This window comes from Terrapene carolina, unplaced genomic scaffold, assembly GCF_002925995.2.
Source record: "Terrapene carolina triunguis isolate 2854851 unplaced genomic scaffold, T_m_triunguis-2.0 Scaffold68, whole genome shotgun sequence".
Lineage (NCBI taxonomy): Eukaryota > Metazoa > Chordata > Testudines > Emydidae > Terrapene > Terrapene triunguis.
In genome coordinates this window covers 52,884,539-52,897,269 of record NW_020664419.1, presented here as the reverse complement: position 1 = coordinate 52,897,269, position 12,731 = coordinate 52,884,539, and positions in this window count along the sequence as shown.

Sequence of the window (12,731 nt, the reverse complement as noted above, 5' to 3'; positions counted from 1 at the left end):
GTCAGTGATGGAGAATCCACCATGACCCTTGGTGAATTGTTCCAATGGTTAATTACTCTCTCTGTTAAAAACGTACACCTTATTTCCAGGCTGAAATTTCCTGCTATTCAGCTAGAGGGAGGAATGACATTTTGTATAGTCCAGTTTAATCTGTAGTTCTTTATTTTCTCTGAAAGTGCAGCTGTATTTTGGAAAGTTGCTGTAATAGTGAGATTGTGGGGTTCCATGCTATTAGCTCTGAATGATTTCTGTGTCAAATGTGCTCAGTTTACAAATAAAAAGTAGTTTTCTTTCTAACTGCAAAGTCAGCCTGAGCTCGTAGCGTCAAGCTGGGTTTTTTTCATTTCACTCATCATTGCCAGTACTTAAGGTTCTGCAATCCAAATTAGGCCCTCGGTTACTCCTGTGCGATACCGCATTGCCAGATTAGGTCCTCAGTGATGACTCTGCAACCCCATTGCCTTTATAGGTTCACACAGGTGTATCTGGCTGGAAGTCATTAAATAGTTCTGCTTATGGAACAGGGACCTGCAGCTTAGTCTTTCCTAGCTGTTTTGGCTCTGCGGGAGTAAAAACTTATTTATATCACTTGAGCAAGCAGATATGACTGGATGCGCAGTGGGAGCAAGTTTGGTGAATAATAAGGGGCTGTTTTTACTTAGTCGCTTTTCAGAATAGAACCACGTGTTAAGATCTTTTGTGTGAATGCTTCTGCAATCACGACAGGCTTCCTTCTTACATGGTAGAGTCGAGTCAGACATCAGCAAGATAAATTGTTACAGACGAGCACTTTACAACCTTGGACAAAAAATAAAGAAACATTTCTGCCTTTTTTATAGCTGAATCTAAGAAAAAATACACACAGATCATTTATAAAGGGCCTTGCTTTGAACAGATCTTGAGAGTTGTTATATTCAGATACTTCCTTACACCTTTCTCTTGATATTTTCAAGATTCTGTTGTTGCAGTTCATTTGATTCTTCCTATTCTTCTGTTTTTGTGCTTGGCTTCTGAACTCCCTTGTGGAGAGGGAATTCCTTTTACAGCTTATGTGGTGCTTACCCACTTTTCCCACTGGGGAAAGTTTTGAGGCTATTGTTAGATCTGTCATGATATCAGAAAATAACCGTTAGTCAGTAAAAGAAAAAGTTAATCTAACTTGAAAATATTTTGCTTTTAAATTTGGTTTGAACTTTGATGGAAAATTTGGGTTGGCTCTTTTTCCATTTGAACCAGTATGCCCATCTGTAGTTTAAAATCACCTCTGACTTTACTCTTTAAATTGAAGAATTATCAGAGCTGACCCCAAGAAAGAAAAGCTCTTGAGAATGTGAAGTCTTTTCTCATAGAAAGCAAATGAGTTGGCAGCAGCCCATGTTCCCAGACACATGGGGGTCCAGACACCCCAACAGGAGAACAGGGTGTCTGAACCCTGAAGAATAAGCAATTGAATCAACTGGTTGTATACAACTTTATTGTGTATAAATATATCACGTCAGGTCTTTCATGAAAAGCTTGTAAAGTTCTGAACTTGATGGCCATTATGAGATATGTATACAGGTTATGGTTATGAATATATGCATGTATATATATTTGTAAAATTGTAATTGTAACTGTGGTGCATCTGCAGCATCACCTCACAACAGGCTTGTGTGTACACTGTCTCTTTGGAGAGAGTGGATTTGGGAATTTCTGTGAGAGGCCAGTGATGGGGCTGGATACTGCAGGGCAATGCCCTTCAAGAGGGTTTGGGAACTCACACGCACCAAGTGTTACTTGCAAGGTGAAGTAAGGGCTCGCAGAGTCCTGATGAGTTTGTTGGGCTAGCTAACAGATTGGAGAGTCGGGGAGCTGACAGAGTTTAGCACCCACAAATCTCTCTCACTGTGGCAGAGGAGTAATAACGTAACTTGGAGTTCTGGACATCATTACAGATATCAACAAATTAAGGTTCACACTCCAACACTTGTTAAACAGACTCTAACAGATCCAAATGTGAGGGAGCAATGTAAAAGTTATGGTTTATTATTTTGTTTATTTTGGATAAAGGAAATGGAACAAAGCAAAGTATAAGGCCTGGTCTACACTACGAGGTTAGGTCGAGTTTAGCCAGTTAGGTAGATTTTATAAGCAATGTGGCTACACAACCAACCCCATTCCGCCAACCTAAAGGGCTCTTAAAATTAACTGCTGTACTCCTCCCCGACGAGGGGAGTAGCACTAAAATCGACTTTCCTGGGTCGAATTTGGGGTAGTGCAGATGCAGCGCTGTGCAAATCGATGGTACTGGCCTGCGGGAGCTATCCCAGAGTGCTCCAATGTGACTGCTCTGGACAGCACTTTCAACTCTGATGCACTAGCCAGGTACACAGGAAAAGCCCCGGGAACTTGAATTTCATTTCCTGTTTGGTCAGCATGGCGAGCTCAGCAGAACAGGTGACCTCGCAGTCCCAGAATTGCAAGCGAGCTCCAGCATGGAGTGAACAGGAGACACTGGATCTGATTGCTGTATGGGAAGAAGAATCTGTGCAATTCGGATGCATTCGCGGCTAGTACAGCTACTGGAAAAGTCTGTTAACGTGTCTGGGGATGGAGCAGGAATCCTCCAGGGACATCTCCATGAAGCTTTCCTGGAGGTATTCTGAAAGCCTTTGCAGAAGTTTTCTCGAGAGGGCTGCCTTATTTTGTCCTCCACAGTAGGACACTTTACCATGCCAAGCCAATAGCAGGTAGTCTGGAATCATTGCAGCACAAAGCATGGCAGCGATTGGTCCTGGGTTTTGGTTGCATTCATGCACATTCTGTCTTTATCTTTCTGTGTCAGCCTCAGGAGAGTGACATCATTCATGGTCACCTGCTTGAAATAGGGGAATTTTTGTAAGGGAACAGTAATCCCCTCTGTTTGGTGATCCCTGGCGCATAAGACCCTGGTCATGCTGGGCTGTTTGCGCTTGGCTAAAAGGGATCATCCGGGAGAATAGCCATGTGGGGGAGTGGGAAGGGTGTGCTGCACATCCACCCCAAAACCCGCAGCTCCTCCTTTTAAACGGCAACCGCAGGCCCTCCTTTTAAATGGCAAAACCAACCAGCATTGGTTGCTATGGGAAAGGAGGGCGCTTCAGTTTGAAACCATTCCCACATGTTATGAACGTGGAAGAAGCCAACCCTGTGTACCCTTTGGCTTACCATGGCTGCCTGGAAACCGAATTCTGTTGCCCAGCCGTGTGTGATGTGTCACCATACCGGCAGGCGCTCAATATAAAAGGCAAAATGCGACCTTGTACCTAAAACACATCTGCTGTCGGCTATGAATTGCTTGATTCACTATGAAAGAGTCTCCCTTTTGTTCTCAGAAATGTATCTTCTTAAATTTTACTCTCCCTTTCCCAACCCCCTGCAGCTGCAAATGTTTCTATGCTCCCCATATCAACTCTGTCCCTGAGGTTATCGCAGATTAGAAGGTGGAAAAAACTCACTCGCGATGACATGTTTTCAGAGCTCATGCAGTCTTCCCGCACTGATAGGGCACAGCTGAATGCATGGAGGCATTCGGTGGCAGAGGCAAGGAAAGCATACAGTGAGCATGATCAGAACATGCAGGAGGACATGCTGAGGCTAATGGGGGAGCAAACGGACATGATGAGGCATCTGGTGGAGCTGCAGGAAAGGCAACTAGAGTACAGACCCCCGCTGCATCCATTGTGTAACTGCCTACCCTCCTCGCCAAGTTCCATATCCTCCTCACCCAGACGCCCAAGAATGCAAGGGGGGAGCCTCCGGGCACCCAGCCACTCAACTCCAGAGGATGGCCCAAGCAACAGAAGGCTGTCATTCAAACAGCTTTGATTTGTATTGTGGCTACAATAAGCAATGTGACCTTGTCCTGACCTCCTCCCCCACCCCACCCAGGCTTCCTTTTACTAGTCAGCTTTGTCAGTGATCTCAATTTTTTTTAATAAATAAAGAATGAATGCATGGATTCAAAACAATAGAGACTTTATTTACTTTGCCAGCTGTGGTCGAAGGGGGAGGGAGATTGGCTTACAGGGAAGTACATTCACCAAAGGGGGTGGCTTTGCATCAAGGGCAAACACACATAACTGTCACACCGTAGCCTGGTCAGTCATGAAACTGTTTTTCAAAGCCTCTTTGATGTGCAGCCTGCCTAGCTGTGCTCTTGTAATCGTCCTGGTGTCTGGCTGTTCAAAATTGGCTGCCAGACGGTTTGCCTTAACCTCCCACCCTGCCATAAACATCTCCCCCTTACTCTCACAGATAGTATGGAGCACACAGCAAGCAGCAATAACAATGGGAATATTGGTTGTGCTGAGGTCTAACCTACTCAGCAAACAGTGCTAACGCCCTTTTAAATGTCCAAAGGCACATTCTACCACCATTCTGCACTTGCTCAGCCTATAGTTGAACTGCTCCTTACAGCTGTCCAGACTTCATGAGCCATGGGAGCAAGGGGTAGGGGAAGGAGCATGGGAGCAAGGGGTAGGCTGGGTCCCCAAGGATAACTATTGACATTTCAACATCCCCAATGGTAATTTTCTGGTCTGGGAAGAAAGTTCCTTCTTGCAGCTTTTCGAACAGCCCAGAGTTCTGAAAGATGTGAGCATCATGCACCTTTCCCGACCATCCCATGTTGATGTCGGTGAAACGGCCCTTGTGATCCACCATTGAGAAGTATCCCTTGCGGTTTATGTACTGTTTGGCAAGGTGGTCCAGTGCCAAGATAGGGATATGCATTCCATCTATCGCCCCACCACAGTTAGGGAACCCCATTGCAGCAAAGCCATCCACTATGACCTGCACATTTCCCAGAGTCACTACCCTTGTTAGCAGAAGGTTATTGATTGCCTTGGCTACTTGGATCACAGCAGCCCCCACGGTAGATTTGCCCACTCCGAATTGATTCCCGACTGACCGGTAGCAGTCAGGCATTGCAAGCTTCCACAGGGCTATCACCACTCGCTTCTCAACTGTGAGGGCTGCTCTCATCTTGGTATTCCTGCGCTTCAGGGCAGGGAAAGCAACTCACAAAGTTCCATGAAAATGGCCTTACGCATGCAAAAGTTTCGCAGCCACTGGGAATCATCCCATACCTGCAAAACTATGTGGTCCCACAGTCTGTGCTTGTTTGCCGGGCCCAGAATCGGCGTTCCACTGTATCAACATGCCCCAGTGCCGCCATGATATCCCAATTGTCACATCCCATGCTTTCAGGAATGTCTGTATCCATGTCCTCCTCACAATCGTCGTCGTGCTGGCGGCTCCTAGCCAGACTCTGCACATACTGCAGGATAATGCACGAGGTGTTTAAAATGCTCACAAAAGCAGTGGGCAGCTGAGCGGGCTGCATGCTTGCCATGATATGGCGTCTGAATGGATAACCCAGGAAAAAAGGCGCAAAACGATTGTTTGCCATTGCTTTCAGAGAGGGAAGGAGAAGAGACTGACGACATGTACCCAAAACCACCCACGACAATGTTTTTGCCCCATCAGGCATTGGGAGCTTAACCCAGAATTCCAGTGGGCAGTGGGGACTGTGGGATAGCTACCCACAGTGCACCACTCCGTGAGTCGATGCTAGCCACGGTATTGAGGACGCACTCTGGCAAACTAATGCACTTAGTGGGGATATGCATAATCGACTGTATAAAATCGGTTACTAAAGATCGAGTTCTATAAAATTGACCTAATTTCATAGTGTAAACATGCCCTAAGATGAATAAAGCACCAAAAGACAGATTGAGCAAAGAAACATATGCTAAACTCAGCAAGAAGCAGTTAGAAGAGCTATGCATGCAGTGAGGTCTGTCAATGGCTGATCAGAAGAAATTGGAGCTGGTGGCCATGCTGCATTCATATGCCCTGAGGCAGGATGGGGCACCTGCTCCAAACCATGGATCAGAAGGGTCCCTTGTTCTCCTGCAGGACATGCAGGAAACCAAGAGAGGGTCCCCCCAGATGATCCAGCAGAGGCAACCATGATGGTGAGAGGTCCAGGGCTGTGAGAAGGTTGGCGCAGAAAAGGCTGCTCTTAGAGAAGAGACAGATGGAGCTGGAAGCCAGGTGCCAGAAGGAGGAGACAAAGCTGATGCAACAGAAGCTTGCTGACCAGGACAAACACAGACAGCTTGAATAGAAGAAGAAGGTCAAGTCACACCCTTGAAGCCCAGGAGGAAGGACATAAGGAGGTACCTGATCAGAGTTAGCAGATAAACAGATGTCAGTTGATGGACCCCAACACACTGCCTGTAGCCTGAGTCATTGTGGGCACTAAAGGTTGTTCTGGGATTCTGACTGGGAATGTGGGAAATTATTGTTCTTGCTGTGGATTTTTTTGTAATGATGTAATAGGTCTGAGCCTGAGGATCTGCCAGATTCAGTGGTCAAGGGGGAAAACCCTCACTGTGGAAACTGAGTCAATGCTGAGTGTGTCTGTGGCACAGCTAAAAGGTACTGTATCCCAGGATCTGCTAGGAACAGTGAGTCACTGATACAGCTAGGAAATAGCTGTGGGCCAGGACTCTACTGGGAGCAGGGAAAAACTGGTGGGTGTGGTGAGAGACTGGCACAGCTAAGAATAGCTGTGGGGGAGAACTCTGCTGGGAGCAGGGGAGACCCGGCAAAGGATGGGAAAAGCCAACAGGGTCATAAAGCAATTGCTGGGGGAAATGTGGATATAAAGGAGGGGGAAAGGCACACCTCAATCTGTGTGTTTAAGACAGCCATTTCCAAGAAAATTAAACATATTCAGGGGTTGGAGAAGGTAGCTGATGCTAAAAAGAGGGGGCAGAGGTGAAGTTTATGTCATGGCCAGTGGTCAAAACTCCAGCATCAAACTCACAAGGGGTGTGTGGCAATCAGGGTCCAGACACTCAAATGGAGAAGAAGGGGTCTGAGCCCCCAAAGAATAATCAATTGAATCAACTGGTTGTATATAATGTTATTTTGTATAAAATATGTCATGATCTTTCATGAAAGCTTGTTATGTTCTGAACTTGATGGTCATTGTGAGATATGTGTACAGGTTATGGTTACGAATGTAATGTATGAATATAGATGTAGAAAATTGTAATTGTAACTGTGGTGTAACTGCAGCATCACCACCTAACAGGCTGGTGTGTGCCCTCTCACTTTGGTACAGCAGACTTGGTAATTTTTGTGAGTGTTCAGTGACAGAGGCTGGATGCTGCAGGGCAATGCTCTTCAATAGCGGTCAAGGAACAGAAGTGCACCAAGTATTACCTGCAAGGCAAAGTAAGAGCTGGCAGAATCCTGAGGGGTTTGTTGGGCTAGCTAACAGACTGGACCGTCAGGGAGTTGACACAGTTTAATATCTGCAAAAAGCAACAGAGGGTCCTGTGGCACCTTTAAGACTAACAGAAGTATTGGGAGCATAAGCTTTCGTGGGTAAGAACCTCACTTCTTCAGATGCAAGTATCTGCAAATCTCTCTTTCACTGAGGCAGAGGGATAACAATTTATAGTTCAGGACATGCTGAGAAAGCATCACATCCACAGTTGCCAACTTTCACGTGGTAAATAAGCACCCCGACTTTCACAATAAGCCAAAAATCGAGCTAATCCCATTTCAAAACAAGGCCAGAACAAGCCAATCCCTAAGAACCCCAACACTCTATGTGACTAGATCCCCCAGCATGCAGTCTGGGACTGTGGTGGGCCTGCTGTACACCCCTGACTCTCTCCCCCCCCCTTTCCCCTGCTTGTCCCTTGCCCCTGCTTGCCCCCGCTTGCCTCTGCTTTCCAGGAGGCGATAAAAAAAAGAAGCAACAAGCTACAAGACAAACAAGCAAGAAGCTACAAGCCAAAAACTAGCCAACAAGCAACTCACAAACCAATAAAGCCAAAAACAAGCCCAATTTCTGTGTTGTTTTTTTGTTTGTTTTGTTTTGGGTTTTTTGGGGGGTTTGGTATGTCTGATCACATCATGTTGAAATGTTTTTATCTAGGAGAGATCTTGATAGAAATCTGAGTAGGCTCAGAATCCTCTGAAAGGTTTGGAATTGTGCATTATAAAGATGTAATAATATCAGGAAGGTCTTTTGACATTATGATAAATCTGTAGAGTGAAGTATAAGTGGTTTATGAGACTACAGTAATCCAAAGAAGTAATCACAGACTTCTTCAGTTTATTTCTGGGTTTGATTTTATATAGTGCATAGACCCGACTAAACATTTTATTATGCTAATTTTATTGAACAGCTCATTGTAACTTGAAAATTTGTCCAAAAGCCTTAGGCTCCAAATGCTGACTCATTCCATCTGCTGCACTGGAGAAAATTATTATTTTCAATGCCACTGTCCTTAAAATACTTACACACACTCTTAACTTTTGCACGTGAGTAGTCTTATTAATGTTAATGGATCTTAGATTCATAAAGTTAAGCACACATGAAAGTGTTAGTACTGAATTCATAGGGCTAGTTCTTCTGTGGGTGTAAATCGATGTTGCTCCAGTGACATCAATGGAGTACACCAATTTACACCAGCTGAGATTCCAGCCTATTGTCTGTAAGGTGGGGGGGGGCATGTCTTCATTTTTGCCTTGCACAGATTTGTTAGAGCTTAACAAATGATTGATAATAGTTATGCTGAAGGAGTGACTATAGAACAGAATTGTTATTGAGGGAGGAAGTCTACCTGATGCACCTCATCCAGAGGTGCCTTGAACAGTGAGCACTCCAGAAACACTTCTTGTCTGCTTTAACTGAACACTCTGCTGTGAGACCGCAAAGTCTCCTCAGGATCTGTTAAAAACCATGCCAATTTTTACAAGAGCAAGAATCATGTTTGTTATTGTTGTTGTTGAAGATCCACAGACCTAACCCCTTTCTCCGCTGACCCACCTTTTAAGCAAAAACCAAGCTGGTATGTTGGGGATCTGTGATCATCCCACTGAACAAAAATTTTCAGAATGCAGGAGGAAACAGGAGGACCCCTCTGTGTGGGGTCCTGGAATCCCATTCCCTACACAGTGGAAATGCCCAGATCTAGTGCACCAAGGGCCATCTGAAACTGCAGACAGGAGCAGGCAGGATTTGGCCCACAGCAAACCATCTCTTGGCAGCACAGATTATGCCACTCTGCACTAAGCCTTCGCCATCTGTTTTACCTTCTAATTACAAATACAAAAGAATCAGAATTCATAACAGAGTAAAATATAAGGAGTCTGAATGCACATTAAAGTTCTTGCATCTGTTCTGTTATTTTTGTCTGTTACAGACATAAATTAAGTAAGTAGAAATGGGAATATATTGAGTTTTCATCACAAACAAGAATTATTGACATGAGAAAATATACTCTCTCTGTATGTATATATTTAAAAATGTGTATTACAGTTTTTGCTATTATGTAGTTAGTTTATCATATTGATAATACATAAGGATGTTAATACACACAGTGTATTGCAATAAAGAGGAATTGTATTTAACATTATGAAATTGTTTGATATCAATATCAGTCATTTCAACAGATGCATCTTTCTCTCTCCCTGATCTCCTGCCCTATTTCTCTAGCTGTGCCTTTTCCAACATTCCCCACTTACATACACACAGGTATCAATATTTATGATGAGTCAATAAGGTACAATTACTACTCCAGTTCCCATCTATTATCCTGGAGACTTATATAGTTAAATATAATAGTGGCAATGCATTTACAGTGTTAAAGTTAATAACAGCAAAGGTGATATTTGAAACATCCCACAATGATTTTCCTCTGATATTAATAAAATCAGAGATCCCATGTCTACTTAACTAATTGATATTTTAAAAGTGTGATCTAGGCCCTGCCCTGGTGTCTTCTATCAGTACTCTGCTTGAGAGTTTCAGGTTAATGATGTTGGCCCCACTACACCTGGAAGTAGGACTGATTCATCCATGTTACTTCAGGGCCATTACTGATAAAGCACCTTACCTCTCTGTGTTCCCTGCATCAAAACAAGACAAGTAACTCAGTGTATTGCAAAAAATCTCATTAACATTCTGGCAGCCATTCCATTTCAGTGTAGCAAATATCAATAAAAATGTTTCATTCTATTTATTTATTGCCCATAACTATAAATAACATTTAGGGCTGATTCAAAATTTGTCACCAAAAAGTGTCATGACAGAAAATTGGGTTTTGACAAGACAAAAATTATTTTACAGAATGTGTCAGCTTTCCATGGATTTTTTTTTTTTTGTCAAAAAACACAAATGCCTGAACCCAAAATATTTGGATATGGCTATCCTGCCATGATGCTTCACAATAACTGCTGTTCAGTTTCCTCATGTGCACATTCTCCTTTATGGGCTGGGCTCTCCAGCCAGACTACATCTCCCATGATGCACCACAGCCTGACTCCCATGATGCTACTATGTGCCCTCATCATGAGCGGAGACAGTGGTGCAACAAGGCAAATGTAATCCAGTTAGGCAGCCTGGCCTAAAGAGAAAACCCGGTGCCTCTTGCTCCCAAACTACAATTTCCATGAGAAACCATGGCAGCATTTCCAAAAAATTTTTAAAAAATCATGGTTGAGCTGAAAAATTTCACTAGACAGTGAGAATTTTCCATTGGGGGGCGAGGGGGAAGCCAATTTTCTGACCAGCTATAATAAATTCAGATAGTATAAATAGACAGTGAAACCTGTACTTAAAGTCATCCATTTGCTGTGAACTCCCACGTTAATGACCAGAAAAATCTCAGTCCTCATGAGATTTCCTCACCCAGGAAACTTGTTTACTGCCATATATTGTACCAGCTTGGCTGCCTATGGTACTGAAAGTATTCAGTAAGGTTCCACTGCTTAAACATAGCTGATAAGATACACCATGAGAAGGGGACTAACAGATTCTGATAAAGGACAGACAAAAATGAACAATATGAAGTTTCCATTGCTCACTTTATTTTTGATAGATGTCTTACCTAGTTGCACATAACAAAGTACATTGCCATGCACAAATTATACTGCCATATATACTGCGGTCCTTATGATAAAGTGCATTTGCAGTGCAAAGGTATGTTTTTTTTAAATGAGCAATGATTAGTGGCTTTATTTGTTGATTGTATTAGCTTTATAAAAATACACAAATACATATGATAATATGTGTTAGAAGGGCATAAGTAAAGTGTAATAGCAACAAGTGTTATAGAATAATAGTTAAATTGCAGCAAATGTGACAAAGTGCATTGGCAGTGCATAATTGATCACATTCCTCACCACACAGAATAAGCCTCTGCCTTCTCCATCCCACTGGATTGCATTTTTTTGTCCAATCCTTTAATAGATTAATTGGACCCATGTGGCTAGTCAAATTTCAGGGCCCTGGGGATGTTCCAGATGCAAGTAGAAATGGATGTACTCTGGTATTTTCTTTGTTGCAATCTTGTTTATTTACAAGGATGTACAAAGTCCTGCTTCTCCGAACACAGGAGGAACCAGGAACAAAGGCAGCAGCTCCTTGGGGTGGAGCTTATAGCCCCAAGCCTCCTAAGCCAACAGACCCAAAAAGCTCTCATTCTAGCTTTTTCCAGGGTCACACTGGTCACAGGCTACTGCTTGGTTTTCTTGCTTTTTGCCTCTGCTCTTGTCTTTTTTTTCACTCTCTCTCTCTCTCTTATACACAGGCACTCACTCACCCATGCCCCCAAAGAGGAGGGTTCACACAGTCCTTTTGTCTTAGGTGGAGTTTATGATTACAGCTATTTTAACTGAAGGGTGAGTTCACACCTATCAAGCTCAACAGGGTTTTAACTCAACCCATAACAAGGTTTAATCCAGCTCCTAACAGTATTGAGGAATGACCTATTATAATGGCTTAAAAAAAATTGGAGCCCCATTGCTCCCATTGGAATCAATAGCAAAATATATACAGTTATCTGTGTAATGGAAATTAAATTAGCAATTTGTAATTATTACAGCCTGGTAGGGAGGTGCAGATGTGCAATCCCCTAATGGTAGCTCACATAAGCATTCTCCCCCAGGATACACATTTTTTACAAGGCACAATGCACTTGTCCAGCTCTGCTTGCTTGTACACAGAGGCTGGGGCCATGGGCCAATCCTCACATCTGTGCGTATAGAGGAAAACAAAATGCTGACCTCTGTTTCATGGTTGTGCTCTGGTCAAGTGTAGTATCTGTTCTTATCAGTTTAATTTCTTCTGATGGACATCTGCAAACACCCATCCTGAAGATGGAATCTCCTGCAGCCATTTTTGAAAAAATTGATGCTGCTTTACATATATACTCCACTGCTGCTGATTTGCATATGCACTCCACTGCTGCTACCTTGGAGGAAAATTCTCTCTGTTTCTTGCCTTCAGATACACGCTCGTCGACTGCTGATGCTCCTGCGTTCTCTACTTCCCAGAAAGCCTATCCCGAAGACCACCCTTGCCGACTCACGGAAGACCCGGACCACCAGCAAGGATGGAAAAATCAGGAGCTGGCCGAAGAAAACCCCCGTGGATAGCTCTGCAGGGAGAACTAGCACCAGAAGGACAGTTCCTCGGGACCTCCCATCCAGGAGCAAGAATACCTCAACAGCTCTTCAGGAGGAGGACCCCCGGAGAATCTCGCCTGCTTCCGAGGACCAGGATGCTGAGCACTGCCCTGCTGCTCCTGAGAAGGCTGTTACCAGAGGAGCCTCCCCGACGATCCAGGACCAGGATACTGATGGCTGCTCTGCTGAGAAGGATGTCACTGGAGGAGCCC